Here is a 15,195-nt window from a genome sequence, read left to right on the forward strand (position 1 = left end):
ATATCACTTGAATTTATCATAAAGCAGAAAATCTGTTCTGCGGGCTTCAAGGCCAGCTCATGAACCTAAAGATGTCCTCATTTTCCAAGTCCAGTACAGAACGTAAAATAAATGAAATAAATCACACGATCACTGGGATGGACTCAAAGAAAGAAGACTCTTGAGGAAAAGATATTTTGATTCGACTTATAGACTGAAATAAACCGATATTCTCTTTTTGCCACTCTTTCCTGGTGCCCTGGGACTCTGAATGTAGGATCAGTATTTTTTTTTCACAGGTCCGTTGTGCGGATTGTACGGGGGAGGGGGGGGGGGCAGACCTTCTGAAAATAGTCTTTTGCTGTAGTTTTAATATGTAAATTTTGATTTAGTTGCTGCTTGCCCCCTCCCCACTCTTTGTCTCTCTACGGTCATACATAGGCGAATCCCAGCAAAAATGTAATGACCCCCCCCCTCCAACACACACTTTTTTTTAAATGTGTATTGCGATAGGACTTAAAATTGGAAAACATTTTCTGTATATCTCTACATCGAAAAATATAAAACAAATATTTTTTTTTTTATATTTCCTTTTTAAAACAACATAGATAATTATGCATAGCTAATTAAATACTGAATTAAATATTTATCTTTGCAGACAATATATGCTCTGGGTTATAGAACATGATGTGAAAGCGTATCGTAATGCACCTTGTAATCCTTTGGATTTTCAGATTTAAGGCCAATGCAAAAACCCAAAGACGCCGACATTTTTTTATGCTACTGTAATCGAAGATCCGGGGGCATACAGTTTTTGTCCTGTCGACCTGTCTATTTGTCTGTTAGACTGTGTTAGCCTCTTTGTCCGCAAAAACTTTAACTATGCCCATAAAATTTGATTGGTTGGAACTACTGCTTTCATATTTCTTATGTGTATTCCTAGTAACAAGGACTTCCTTCAGGTACCAACATATTTGACCTCTTGACCTTGAACTTTGAGTTTGATCCTCTTTCGCAAAATTTTACCAAACTATAACCTTGGCCAAAACTTTTGAACAGTTGGTGCTATGGCTTTTATACTTCACATCTGTATCCCTTGTGATAAGTCTCCTCCTTGGGTATAAATATGTTTGACCATTTGACCTTGACCTTGGAGTTTGACCAACTTTTAAACAACTTTAGCCTTGACAATAACTTTTGAATGACTAGTACTAGGGGTTTTATATTACATAGGTAATTTTCTTGTGACAAGGCCTGTCATTGTATACCTATAATTTTGACCATTTTACCTTGACCTTTGAGTATGTCCTACTTTTGAAAAACTTTAACCTTGGTTTTAACTTTTGAACAGTTGGTGCTAAGGCTTTTTTAATACCACAAGTGTATTCCTTGTAACAATTAAGACCTTCCCTCAAGTACAAACAATTATGATCCCTTGACCTTGGAGTTTGACCTTTTAAAGAAATTAACCTTGGCCATAACTTTTAAACTGTTGCTGCTGTGGCTTTCATACTAGTATATATTTCACAGTATATTCTTTGTTCAAGACCTTTATTTGGGTAATAACATTTTTTTTATCTTTTGATCTTGACCATGGAGTTTGACTTGCATTTGAGAAACTTTAACTTTCGCCATAAGATGCCATATGGGGGCATCAGTGTTTCAAAAATCACACGTTGTTCAGTATCCAAATCGGGCATAAAACATTTACAATGATCCTTTAAAGCAGTGAGTTGAACCTAATAAATTACAACTATAGAAATTATGATAATTTATTTCGATATATGGTCTAAAAAACGTTTATTATACCTCTGTGAAAACTAGCTTACAAGTGAAAAATCACTAGTAAAATAGAATTTGATTGGCTGAGAAAGTCACGTGTCCATCATGTTTGCCCTGCAACAAAATGTCGTGTTTCACGATTGTGACGTCACAATTAAACGAGTGAGGAGTTAGATTGTTTATAGCGACGCTGCTAACTTCGTTCGCGCGGTAACAACTAAAAATTCACCCCAAAAAATCACCTTAATTAATGGAATTGCATACATATAGTAGATTAAACGTTCTTTGTTAAAATGTTTGCACTTTTCAAAATTCGTTTATGGAAATACAGCTAACATACGTCATGAGACGTCACAGTCTAGACGTTCCAAATGTCTCGTGCTGTTTGAAGAGGCGGATCTTAAAATTAAGTGAACAATGCACTCCCCCGAACGGTCGCACCGTCAACATATTATCGTTGATTGATTGTGTCGATTTAAATGTGTAAAAATGAAATAGTGGTGTTTGAATGTTACTGGTGTGATCACACAAACTTGTCACGTAGGATTTTTTTTAATGAAACGAGGAAGCAAATTCAGTTTTTTTTTTTTTGTTTTTTTTTTTTGTTTTTTTTTTGGGGGGGGGGGGGGGGCAGCCATACATTTTCAGTTGACAGTTGAGGGGGCACTACTACCATAAATTTCCTGACAAGCAAAAAAAAAAGGTCACCAACTACCAAAAATTCCTTGACAAGCAAAAAAAAAAAAAAGGTTATCAACGTTTTTATTGAGGTGGCACAAGCTATAGTATCTATGTCTATGTCTATGTCTACTATAGTAATCTATATATCGGCAAAATTATTGGGGGTGCGCCCCCACCCCCCGTGCCCCCCCTCCCCCGGTTCCTACGGCCATGTTGATTAAATTTAGGGTCACTAAGGAAAGAATGTTTTGACTGGATGAATGGTCTGAAAGAACATGTGTTAACTTGTCGAGTCGGTAACACATAGATGGGGTTTGCTTATAACCAGAGTGTGTCATGGTTTGATGCAGGGTCATTTGAACGAGTTCAAGGTCATCAACGGAGAAACAACATTCCTTAACTGTCTTTCTACTGGTGAGACATTGCAAGTTGATACCCCATACAAGATTGCTTATAACCTTAGAATGTGGCATGACCTTGACTCAAGGTCACTTCTTCCTGTTCGCAGCTCCAACGGAAGACCTACTCGTTGCTTTGCAACGAGCTCTGCTCTAGTTTTATTCAATGTTTCTTCCACAATCCCTAAAGTGAATTCAGTCCGTCCTTACTGCAATTCTCACTCTACAACTTTATTTGAAGTGCGATCCATTTTGGGATACCTATCCCGGTATTTTCATAGTATTTAAATCCCATTTTGTGTGGTAACTGTACATAATACAGTTTCAAAGTACAATGTTACACACTTATAGACATGTAAAATATATGTTAGTTATCGAACCTAATCTGCCTCTGAAAATTCAGAAGACATTTTTTTTAAAATCAACTGTTAACTGTTCGAAGAATTTTTCCTAAGGAGGTCAAAGGTCAAGTGGACTGTAAAGCTATTATTTTTTAATAATAACATGACAAACAGTACACATGCTAAATAGCACAGACATCCTCTGAAATTTCAAAATAAGTTGATATCGGCTGTATATACTCATTTGAAAAGTAAGTCAAAGGTCAAGTTCAAAGGTCAAGAGATCGATAGCCATTGTATTTTACAAAAACCTTAAGGCCAAGCAATACATGTTTAAAATATCAAATCCATACGTCTTACAAATCTCGAGATATAAGGTGTGGCAGACGGACAGACGGACGGACGGACAGACAAACAGACAGACCCTGGGTAAAAAGATCTGCAAGTGTAGCTTTGCTCTACGGGCAACTTAAAAATGAATTACGAATTCAATGTTAAAAAAAATTAAGTATAATAGAGAATTTACACTAGAAATATTTGAGTGAAACATCATAAAATAAACCTATCAATGGTGATTAGTACTGGTTTATCAATTTGAAAATGACAATTTTTATACACAATACACAAGTATATATCTGCCTTTAATCATTGCTAGTGATACAGCCATGCAACACATATCAGAGTCAGTATTTGTGGGACTGTGTCGTAAAGTGGGGACCTCACAACTGGTGGCCATGAGGAGAGATGTGGTGGACATCTGGGAGATGGTGTTAAATCAGGCCAGAACAAGTGATGAGGACAGGGAGAGGATGAGTGGAAGTCGCAGAGAAGGATTCAGACTGGAAGGATCAGATGCAGACTTTATGTACTGGCCAAAAAATCACCGTGTGATCTGGGAATTATCTCAGTCTCAGTATTACAACACACACAGACAAACACTGATCCTCTGTGACTGTTCTGATAGTCCACCAGGATTCACTTTGTAATATTTACTGTCACCAAGTATGAACAGAGAAATTCAGAGAGCCTGTGTTAGAATGAACAACAGAAATTCTATATCTAGTTCTAAATACAGACAGATCTTGCGTTCTTCATCAATAATTAACTCAACTGAACATGGGCCTTGTGCTAGTGGAATTATTGGAAGAATAGAATATGATGATGCCCACTGTTTTGTTTGTGACTTTTGGCCTCCATCTGCCTCTTCATGGATAGATAGATGTCACTCATGGCCCCAGCGTCATGTTATTGATGACATAGTGAAAAATGGGTGTCACTTTGTAGCAATTGGACATAAACTAGGACGTCATGAAGACCATGAATGGAGAACTTCTTTCTCTCTGGCAGAACAAAAACTAGTGTATACAATGAACCACTCTCAATTCTTAACTTATGGCTTGCTTAAATTATTCTTAACAGAAATAATTAACAATGGACTAGATGAGGATGATAAATTATTGTGTTCCTATCAAATGAAGACAGCAGTTTTCTGGGTGATTCAACAAAATACAATACCTCTTTGGAGTCCACAAAATCTCCTGGGGTGTTTCTGGGTCTTTTTTGAACTCATCCTGAAATGGGTGTATGAAGGGGTCTGTCCTAACTTTTTCATTCCAGGTAACAACATGTTTCTGAGTAAAGTTCATGGTGAAGCACAACATCAGTTATTTATCAGATTGTATGGGTTGTATGAGAAGGGCTTCGCATCCCTGCTACACAGTCCCTCCATTAGGTGTTATATTATAAATGACCCCAGACTTTCCATCTCTACAGATGAACATACTCTGATTTCTGAGACTAAGTTTGATGTAAACCTATTTAATGAAATATATTGGCAAGACACAATACTCATATTAAAGCTACAAAGGTGTGCGAGGTGTCTACATACAATAGAACATATGCTAGATTCACCTCTCCTGACACAGTATCAGGTCCTTGTGCTACAGAAACTTACAGCTAATGTCCTTCAGCAAACTTCTTTTATAATACACATGTTGCAAAGGGAAAGTTATACACTTGAAAACAAACTGAGGTATAGAGCTGACAAAATATCCTGTCACATGCTTAAATTAGCAGCCAAGTTTGGCTACATTACTGACATGCTGTACATAGCCATTTATTATTATAAAACACTTAGATACATGAAAGCTTTATCTACTATACAAATGATCAAGGTCAAGTTAGCACAGCCATATGTGATGCATAGGTCAAATGTAGATAGAGAGATGTATACTGAGGCTGTAGGGGGACAGTCCTTTTCTACAAAGATGAGACAGGCTGTAGCCATGGATATCGGACTTTACAATAAAATCCTTTACATTAGTGAATTGATGCCAGAACAACAGTCTAATCTACAGAAAGGTTACCATTTTTAGGTGGCAGGGGATAGTTTCGTACTAAAGACCCGGTCAAATTTCTTAAAAAATTGAGATATCCCCTGTTTGATGTGATATTTTATGTAGAAAAATGATTAGAATAATTATGGGACACATTTGCAGTGTAGCAGAGTGCTTGCTGAAAAAAATGATGTGCAACATGTAGGTGTCACTATGACGCTTATCATATACAGAGTTGTAAATGCGAAACTAAGACACGTGGTCAGTTGCAGAGGAAATTCAGCTGAAAAGCAGTAGGCCTTAGAAGAAGGTGTGTATCTCGGAGGGAAGGTGAATGGCCCCATATCAATTGGTGAATTTTTATTAGGGCATGCATTGATTTACAGACTACTGGGTGTTTTATCCTGCTCGCTCGGGCCTGGGTGTGGGTTGTGTGGGTGTGAATGAGGCCCAAATCTTGAAAAAAACAAGCCAAAATTTGGGGAGTCCCCAGGTGCATTTTTGGTACATTTGCACTCCAATAGGCAGATTACATGTAATTTGTTGACATAATTTGTGAGCCATGGGCATATGAAGTGTAATTAATTAGCCCCTGGAAAACTGTACCCATGTACATGTTTTTATGGATCGCATGTGTATGTGTACCCCCTCGGCACATGTTTGGCATTAAAAAAAACTATCCTCTGCCACCTTAGCCGGGCTTTGCTGAAAGCGAAGTCCTGGCTGTAGGCATCGTGATCGACTGCCTTACTATAAATAGCACATGTTCAGAAAAGTAAACAAAAAGCCTAACAGCGTCAAAGCAGACGCTTCCGATAAACAAAATAGTCACATTGAACGATACTTAAACAAATATTTTTTACATCTCAATCTACGGAATTGTCAATTGATCAATATTTTTGTTTGAGAATTAAATTAAAAGAGGAATTAGATATTTACTTTATTAGGGTAGTCGTGATATAACAATTTGTGCACATACGCTACTGAATGCATATTGTAAGCGAACTATTTTCAATAAGCGCGGGTTTTTCGACAGGTTGCCTATATTGAATTGTTAAAGAATTTCATATCGTTTTCGTCGATGTTATGTGAGTGGTTATATTCTCTGTTTTGTCTTTCAGCAAATAAATAGATTAAGTAAATTGGAGTTTAAAGAATTTATTAATGTGCGTTATGCCTGAATTAAGTCGCCTGACAATTGTACATGGTGTATCTGGTGTATCTAGTCGGCGATAAAAGTACTGTTTGTTTGAAACTTTAAGAATATCTCTCAAAATATGTGCATTTCTTTAACTATGAATTATATTATTAAACCGATATGAATTTAATTTTTTTAAATTAAATTCTAATTCAAATCTATCTAAAGAAAAATCAGCAAACCATATGGTTCAACATTCTTTTTAAAAAAGTTTGGCAATTGACAGACAAATATTTTTTGTAAAAAAATTAATTGTTTTTTAAAAGTTAAAATTAGTGACCTTAAATGTTTAAATTAGTGACATTAAATAAAACAAATGACTTATATATTCCCCTTACTGGCCATATGTTATTGGTAGAATTAAAAAAAATTGTATGACATTTTTTGTTTGTTTACTGATATTATAGTATAATTAGTCTGACCTATATTTATTTACGTCCGTAATGCTTGTATAAACAGTAAGCTCAGTGACAATGTCGTGATATCTGTAAGTGTTTTTCAGATCAGTATAGCATTAAGGTGTCTTGAATTGCAAGAAATTTAATGTAATAATGAATTTTAAAAATATCGGTTTTCATTTATCAGATGTAATTTGGTACGATACCGTGTTAATTCCTTTTGATATTTTCAGGGTTGATCTTGTGAAACCGGCTTAACAGGAGACAATTTATTAAATTTTTCCTTTCAAAATAATTTGAAAAGGATGATTTTATGATTATATTAACGGCATAAAATACAGCGAACACCGACTACTTGCAGCAAACAAGTGCGCCGCCATTACGATTTCGTAAAACAAAGACAGTTACGGAAACTCGTAATTTTCTGAAAAAAAAATGTGTAGGAGGTCAGTCGGTTATAACCGGAAACAAACAAATTTTTTTTAGCCTAATGATGTATGTATGTAAATATTCATGAAGATTAATCTTACATTTGTAATACTGGTAATGCTGAAATGTTTCCAATATATTACTACTCAAATAAAAAAGTTAAAATTTGAATGCGTTTAAAGAAAAGGGTTTGAAAATACGGTATTACTTCGATAACCCTGAATGCAATTAAAATAACTTTCTCCTTTCTAATAAATAATTTCGAACAAATCCTTATTATGGATAAGATCTTGTGTTTGTTTGTTTGCATGTTGTTTAACGTCCCTCTCGAGAATTTTTCACTCATATGGAGACACTACCACTTGCCGGTGGAGAGCTCCAAATTTTGTCCTATACTCGAGCTCGGCACTTACGGCCATTGAGCAGTGAGGGATCTTTTTCGTGCCAGCACCTATTGCGACACGGGACCTCGGTTTATACGTGTCAACGGAAGGACCGGTCTCGAACCCGCGACGTAAGGATAAACTCCTTACTTCGCGACTCTAGAGCAGACGCTCTTACCACTGCGCCACGCGGGCGACTAAGATCTTGTGTAAAGGTGATGTAAATGAAGTTCAAAACTATTTATTTTCTTTCATAATATGAAATAAACAATGCGATTCCATTTGGTTAATATTTTAATTTAATAGTTTTAATTTAGATGACTGGGATAAAGATTTATGTTCTGTGAAGCATGGAATATAAATAAATAAAAATGTAAACTTTAAGATAGAAATTTCATGTGAATATGTTTATGTATAATATATAAATTATCTATACCCAATTAACAACCAATTTAGCGTCGAAAATTTTTATGTTTACAAATTCAGATCAAATTTTTAGTGAAAAGTCAATGGTATACTGTTTTGAATGTGAAAATTTTGTTCGAGACTTCTCACCTTGGATTCATTTCGTATGTGCTCCCAAAGCGCTTTACAGTATATTGAGCGTGCGTGCGCATTCCAAAAAAATTAGTCTTAAAATACATGCAAGCTCTCAAGGGTGCTGGGAAATAAAAATCGTTTATATTAATATATAATTAAAAGAAAACAACATATAAAAATGTTCATTAGTCTTTATCTAAGTACAACACATTATAATTTTTCAGAAAAAGTTGGTTAGTCTTTGCTTCAAAATTTCCTGTTCAGAATGAAGAGCCATCTATGTACGAGCCATAAAGACCTGAATATATCATGATTTTCTCAGGCAATGACCATTTTGGCCGAACCTGGAACTAGAACTAGACTCATATTCATGTCATAAAGATTAGATAATTATAATTTTCGTGCAGCTGGTTTCCTAGAGGACCAAAAATAAAGAATTTTTTTTCTGATTAATACAGGCATGTAGTATCATTTTTAAAGGAGAAAAAAAGGAGAATTGTCGAAACCCGAAAATCCTATTCCGTTGGAGAAGGAGTAGGGGTGGGCTACAACTTACTTTCACATTTCGAATTTCATTAATTCATTACCAAATTACCGTAATTTTAATATGCTGCAATAAAATGATGGGTACAATCTAATTAAAATTAGACTATCCATTTTGCTTTTAGTAAATCTGTTCGTCGCTCGTGGTAAACACCTGGTTTATATTACGAAGAGTGAGTTGAAAGTTCCAATTCAAAATTTGATTGCGAAGAGTCAATCAACCTTTCAATGTACATTGTCCATTGTAAAAGTTTATGTTTGAAAAATGGTGACACCCCTTGCTCCTCCGATACTATATGCCTGTATGAATCAGCAAAACCACTCAAAGTGCACTGTTACCATGCATAACCATGGTGAGCTTAATAATTAGAAAGGTATAAATGTATTTTCATTAAAAATATCACCAAGTCCTATCCCGGGGTCTTAACGTTGGGTTCTGGACCGTTAATTTTAATTATTGGTAGATGGGTTATTGTTAATCATAATCATACAAACTCTACCTGTTAAATATCAATGGTCAGAAAGAAAGATTTTCAAATATGTACTAAATTAGGATAAGATAATACACTCGAACATATTAAAGCCCGGCTTTCAGTACTTTCAGTACTTTGATTTATATGTCCCACCCATGATACTGCTATACATGCTAGAGATCTTTTGCTACAGACATGTAGACATAATGAGAGTACAAACAGCTCTAGATGATCTACAGACCCTAGTTCACTATGATCAGGGAAAACTTATACCTATAGAACTCAGAGACATATCCTGGCAGATTTTGGGGATATGTCAACAGATGACAGGGAACCTCCAGGCTGCTCTGTACTCATATGAACAATCTCTTAGACAAAAACCATTCAACAACATACACACAGCTACACAAATGAGAATACAGGGGATTTGTCAATGAAATCCCTGAATTTACTAAATGTCAGACATTTGTAGGATTCACCTGATAGAGATTATCATTTACATATCCTCATTTTATATTTTCTTTTCTAAGTCTTCATTATACCTCTGATGTGAATATTGGATATTGAGTGAGAGGAATCAAAAACTCAGTAAAGACTCATTATGTAATAATGGCCTTGAAAATCATCAAATAGACTCAAAGCATGGACACAGTTTTATCCAAAAGTAATAACCTGCTAATCAAAATATGTCTAAATCTCTTGAATATAATCAACAAAACTTAAAGTATACATATGTAATGGATTTGTGATGAACAACTTCAATTGAACTTCTAGAGTATTCTTTAGAGTGTAATTTCTAAACTGTTTAGTAATTGGCTGTGTTTATATTTATTTCCTTAACATTTCTAGAACAGACTGTGCTAGGTTTATGTTGTACTTAAATGTGTATATAACTTGGATATATTCTGGTTAGCACAGACCGATACATGCTATTTTGGGTATACATATATCTATTAATGTGGACTGCACATCATTTAAAATGGAATGTTAACAATAATCATGCACTAATCACAGATTGTTAAACTCTGCAGTGAAACCTTAATTATTGCTGCGAGTTGTAATTTTCCGTTGTATATTTATAGTTTATTGTAAGTAAATTGTTAAATTCTAGATTATGTTATTCATTCTTCCTGGTATTTCGGATTATGCTGATCCATAATACTAGTAATATCATCTAGTTGTTTTATCTGTTCAGGTAAAATGTAAGGCTACTCAAGAAGGTTAACATGGCTATTCAATTAAAATTAAACACCCATGCTTCAGATTATACTTCCCTCTTATCTTCTAAACTTGTTTGCAGTTTTTTATTAACACATTAAAAGTTTTAATCATCATTACAATAATTACGTTTTCTTTATCCTTAAACTTGGGTCCTTGCAAATTTAGTCAAAATTCAACACAAGTTTATGTAGGTAATGGATCTCCACCAAGATCTTTATTCTGGATCACCGACAACAACCCTGGGATGTGTGTGTGTCTGTGTGTGTTTGGGGGGGGGGGGGGGGGGCAAGGACCATAAACTCAACACAACTTACTGTAGTGAACTAAATTGGGTTTTCAGGTTTTCAAAGGAGATATTTACTAAATAAATTTCTCCCTTCTTGTGACCCTTGCCCCTAGCCATTACTATGTACAATACATTCACACTTGTACACGTAGATAAAATTTACTTTGTGTACTATCCGTATCAATTTCAAAATCCTAAAGCATGGTGAGTAACCTCTTTTAAAATAAGAAGAGCATGAGTATCATCATTTGTTACAAATAATGAGTTAAAACAAAGACGGATCCAGTCGATTTGAGGAACCTGATAACCAGAACCACGAAAATATAGATCTTACAGCAAATGCCTGATGGTGTATTTCTGGCTCCGAAACAAGCTTACTGATGATATCAAAGGTAAATTAATGATTGTTTTAGCATGTGTATTTTAAGGGAGAAAGGTCATGTAAGATAAGAACCCAAGAAAAAAATTTTGTTTAAAATAGGAAAGATGATTATCGTAAACATATGTCACCACAGACGTTTACTGGTTCTGATTTTAAAAATTGTCTATCACGTATGTTCTAAGTGAAACTAAATTTGGGCCCATTCATTTTCATGTGGAGAATTTCAAGGATGAAAAGTTAAAGTCATTACGTTTATCATAAAGCTTTGTTGTTAGATTTTACCATTAATGTCTCTTTTTCTAATAAATCATCCAAATATGAAACAGTTGTGTCAGACTCTGTGGTATCTTTAATTTCATATTGTGTCAACATATGAATGGAAATAACTATTGTTGATTGATAATACGTCGTCGATATATCTAACTTGTGACATAAACAGAAATTTTGTAACTTGTGGCTACAACAGTAACTTTTTTGGCAGTTATAGAGCTGTTACTTGTTGCAGTGACAGTCCTGTTCTTTGAGACAGTTACACGTAACTTTCAAACAATAAACCCTAAAGGATTACTGAAAAGATAGCTAGATTCCAGTAAATATGCAAGAAATTTATTATTGCATAATCTCACAAGCAGCAGCACTCACAAAATAAAATTATTCACTGTTATTCTAATATGCTGTAAAAACGCTTCATCCACAGTCCACTCAAGATCAATTCTCACAATCTCCATTACAGGTGTTCTCTGATGTTTTTAGAGGCCTGTGTTTTCTCTTCTCACAATTTGTATTGTGACTTAAACTCATACATTCCAAAGGACAGTGTTGGACAATTTGCGGCTCATATTTAATTTTTTGAAAAAGTCTCCAAACTACGGTCTAGTTAGCTACTAAATTAACAGGTCCCCAAGAGTCAACCCATTTTAACCTGGTTGATATCACAACCCATCCCTAAACACTAGAATCATTTATTATTTGTGCACCATGAAACTACACAATCTCCCTCTTCTCCATTTAAATTCATAGTGTGGAATCTGAATACGGAAAAATCATGTGCTTATCTTTACACTCCACTTCCATGCGATTTAAGGTATCACACCGGTAATTGTTTTCACTATGTAATTCTATATAGAATAAAAAATCATTAAAAATCAGGTATTCGAATTCATGAAAAAATATTTAGCAGGAAGTGTTAAACGTTACCAGTCACATCAGCTGACACCAAAAAATAGGGTACCTACACGGCATTTTCTGATTTTTTCCATCCGCAAACAGGAATACCCTCAAAACCACGTGTATTCAATGTGTTTATAAACATCCTGTGTGCACCCCAGGAAGTGGCCTCCTATGCCCCGAAAGAAATAGTTCCTGTCAAAAACCTTTAATATTTTACAAAGTACATAAAATATCCTAAGCACAGATACCAAAAATGTAAAAAATAGAATAAGGGAAATTAAAAAAAATTCTCACAACAAAAAAATATTTCTTTATTATGTATGGAACTACAATTGACTAAGTTCATTTTGATTGGTCAATTACCGGTGTGATACCTTGAAGGACCTTTGAAGTTGTCAGATTTTTTTCATTTTTGCACCTGAGATTTCTTAAATAACTGTCACTAACATCCTGAAGTCTGGGGATCTAATTCCCATTATTGCTGGAGATATGATGCATTTATCTCCCTTACTCCAGAGCTGTCAAGAAAACACACTGAGCACTCTGACAGAAGTTTTTTGTGCATATTTTGAAGCAGAATTTCATCCTTAATAGACTAAGCCTGGCAACCAATTTTGTATCCGTGGAGAGTATATGCATTGTTCTTCACCACAAACAAAAAATAATTCACAAGTCGGAGACCATTATGCAATTATTACATAACAAAATTGCATTTTACCCTCCTAAGAATGACAAAATTTACAGAAATTGTTAAATATAAGGCTGATAATAAAATCTGCATCTGGTCAATTTATGTTCCAAATAAAGCCTAGGTACTTGTCTACAACCTGCTATGCAGAAGTTTATCTAAAAGCTGTGTTGTAACACAGGGCAGTCCAAATGATATCGGCATCTGGGGAGGTTCTAGACAGCTCTGACACTCCATTAAACTTGCTTTGATGATAAGAAAATGGAGAAAACAATTCAGATGTAATTTATTGTTGTGATTTATGTAACTGGCTTTCTCTGCAGACACAAATTAGCCATGAAATTCCAATTGAACATACATAATTATCCTCTTTTCATTGAATTACTCAGGAATTTCAAAGGTGTTTGATGAATTTGCATGATTAATTCAAGATTACAGCTTTTTGTTTCACCAAATTTACATAAAAATTCAACAATTAAATTTAAAAATATAAATCTTAAACATTTTTATGGGTCTTAACACTTTTAAATGTGAATAAATGCAACAAAGAAACTAATATCAGGCCATCCTCCATGATTCTTGGAGGTGGGTGGGTGTACAAAAAATGCTGATAAAATTTATAGGAAGTGACAAAAGAAGAACATGGCACTTTATTAGCTGAATTATGGTTATTCTGATATTTTGATTGTGTAAATATGTCAAATTTCTTCATCACTTTAATTTGTAATTTATTAATATTTCAGTACATTAATGTGTTTAACAAATCATGCTAAAATAAACATCCTGACTGAGACTTAATTTAAAAGAGAGGGTCAACACCTACATAAAAGTGGTAAAATGACAAAAAACATTCTCCGGCAAACTGAAAAATCTTGAATGTCAGCTGCGAAAGCATGGAAAAAGTCTAGAGAACCATAACAGGCATACCATGGTGCTAAGTGACATTCTGTACTATATGTGTGATGCATGGTTGGGACTCAGAATAAGTATTCACTCTCATGCCCTGACAGTATTTATGCATTTTTGGTCATAAGCTTCTTATTTTTGAAAAATTCTTAATAAATTTTATTTGTGCATTACTTTTGTTAGACAAATTTAACTCATTTCATTATTTCTATTCCTCCACTCCAGTAATAAATGAATCACTTAAGGTGAATAAAATGAAAGTAAACCCAGTCTCTGTAAAATTTAACACTTTTTAAAATCATGTTTTACTTCTTCACATTTTATCGCAGTTGTCGCTTTTGTTGAAAACTCATTCGCAAACCCAGAATTAGTCTTTTCTTGAAAAAAATCAGCCTAAAGTGCTTTTACGGCAAAGTCTGTAGACACTATAATTGACTGCGGTCATGTGGTGCACAGAGTTTAAAGTCATATAAAATAAAAAACCAACATTTTCTAACTTCTTTCTACATGTCAGATGCATAATCCTCCTTTTGAAAGTCATAATTTGGAGTTTTGAGGTTAAAACATGACATATTATTAGTATTTTACATAGAAATCTGTATAAATTAATGTCAACCCTGCTTCTAAATTTAAAAATATGTGCTTTCACACAGAAAGTTCATAAAATGACATATTTTGTTGAAATATGCCTTTATAAAATTAAAACTGCCTTTAATATGGGTGTAGATGATTTTACACAATCACCTTCAAGGTATCACACCGGTAATTGTTTTCACTATGTAATTCTATATAGAATAAAAAATCATTAAAAATCAGGTATTCGAATTCATGAAAAAATATTTAGCAGGAAGTGTTAAACGTTACCAGTCACATCAGCTGACACCAAAAAATAGGGTACCTACACGGCATTTTCTGATTTTTTCCATCCGCAAACAGGAATACCCTCAAAACCACGTGTATTCAATGTGTTTATAAACATCCTGTGTGCACCCCAGGAAGTGGCCTCCTATGCCCCGAAAGAAATAGTTCCTGTCAAAAACCTTTAATATTTTACAAAGTAC

General features: G+C 34.5%; 1 pseudogene; it reads left to right on the forward strand.

The window, feature by feature from the left end:
- Positions 1 to 3,842: 3,842 nt before the first annotated feature.
- Positions 3,843 to 10,017, forward strand: LOC133175088 (uncharacterized; annotated as a pseudogene).
- The last annotated feature ends 5,178 nt before the right edge of the window (positions 10,018 to 15,195 follow it).

The sequence above is a fragment of the Saccostrea echinata genome, unplaced genomic scaffold, assembly GCF_033153115.1.
Source record: "Saccostrea echinata isolate AGI-Se365-2 ecotype Australia unplaced genomic scaffold, CSIRO_AGI_Sech_v1 ptg000060l, whole genome shotgun sequence".
NCBI classification, from domain to species: Eukaryota; Metazoa; Mollusca; class Bivalvia; order Ostreida; family Ostreidae; genus Saccostrea; species Saccostrea echinata.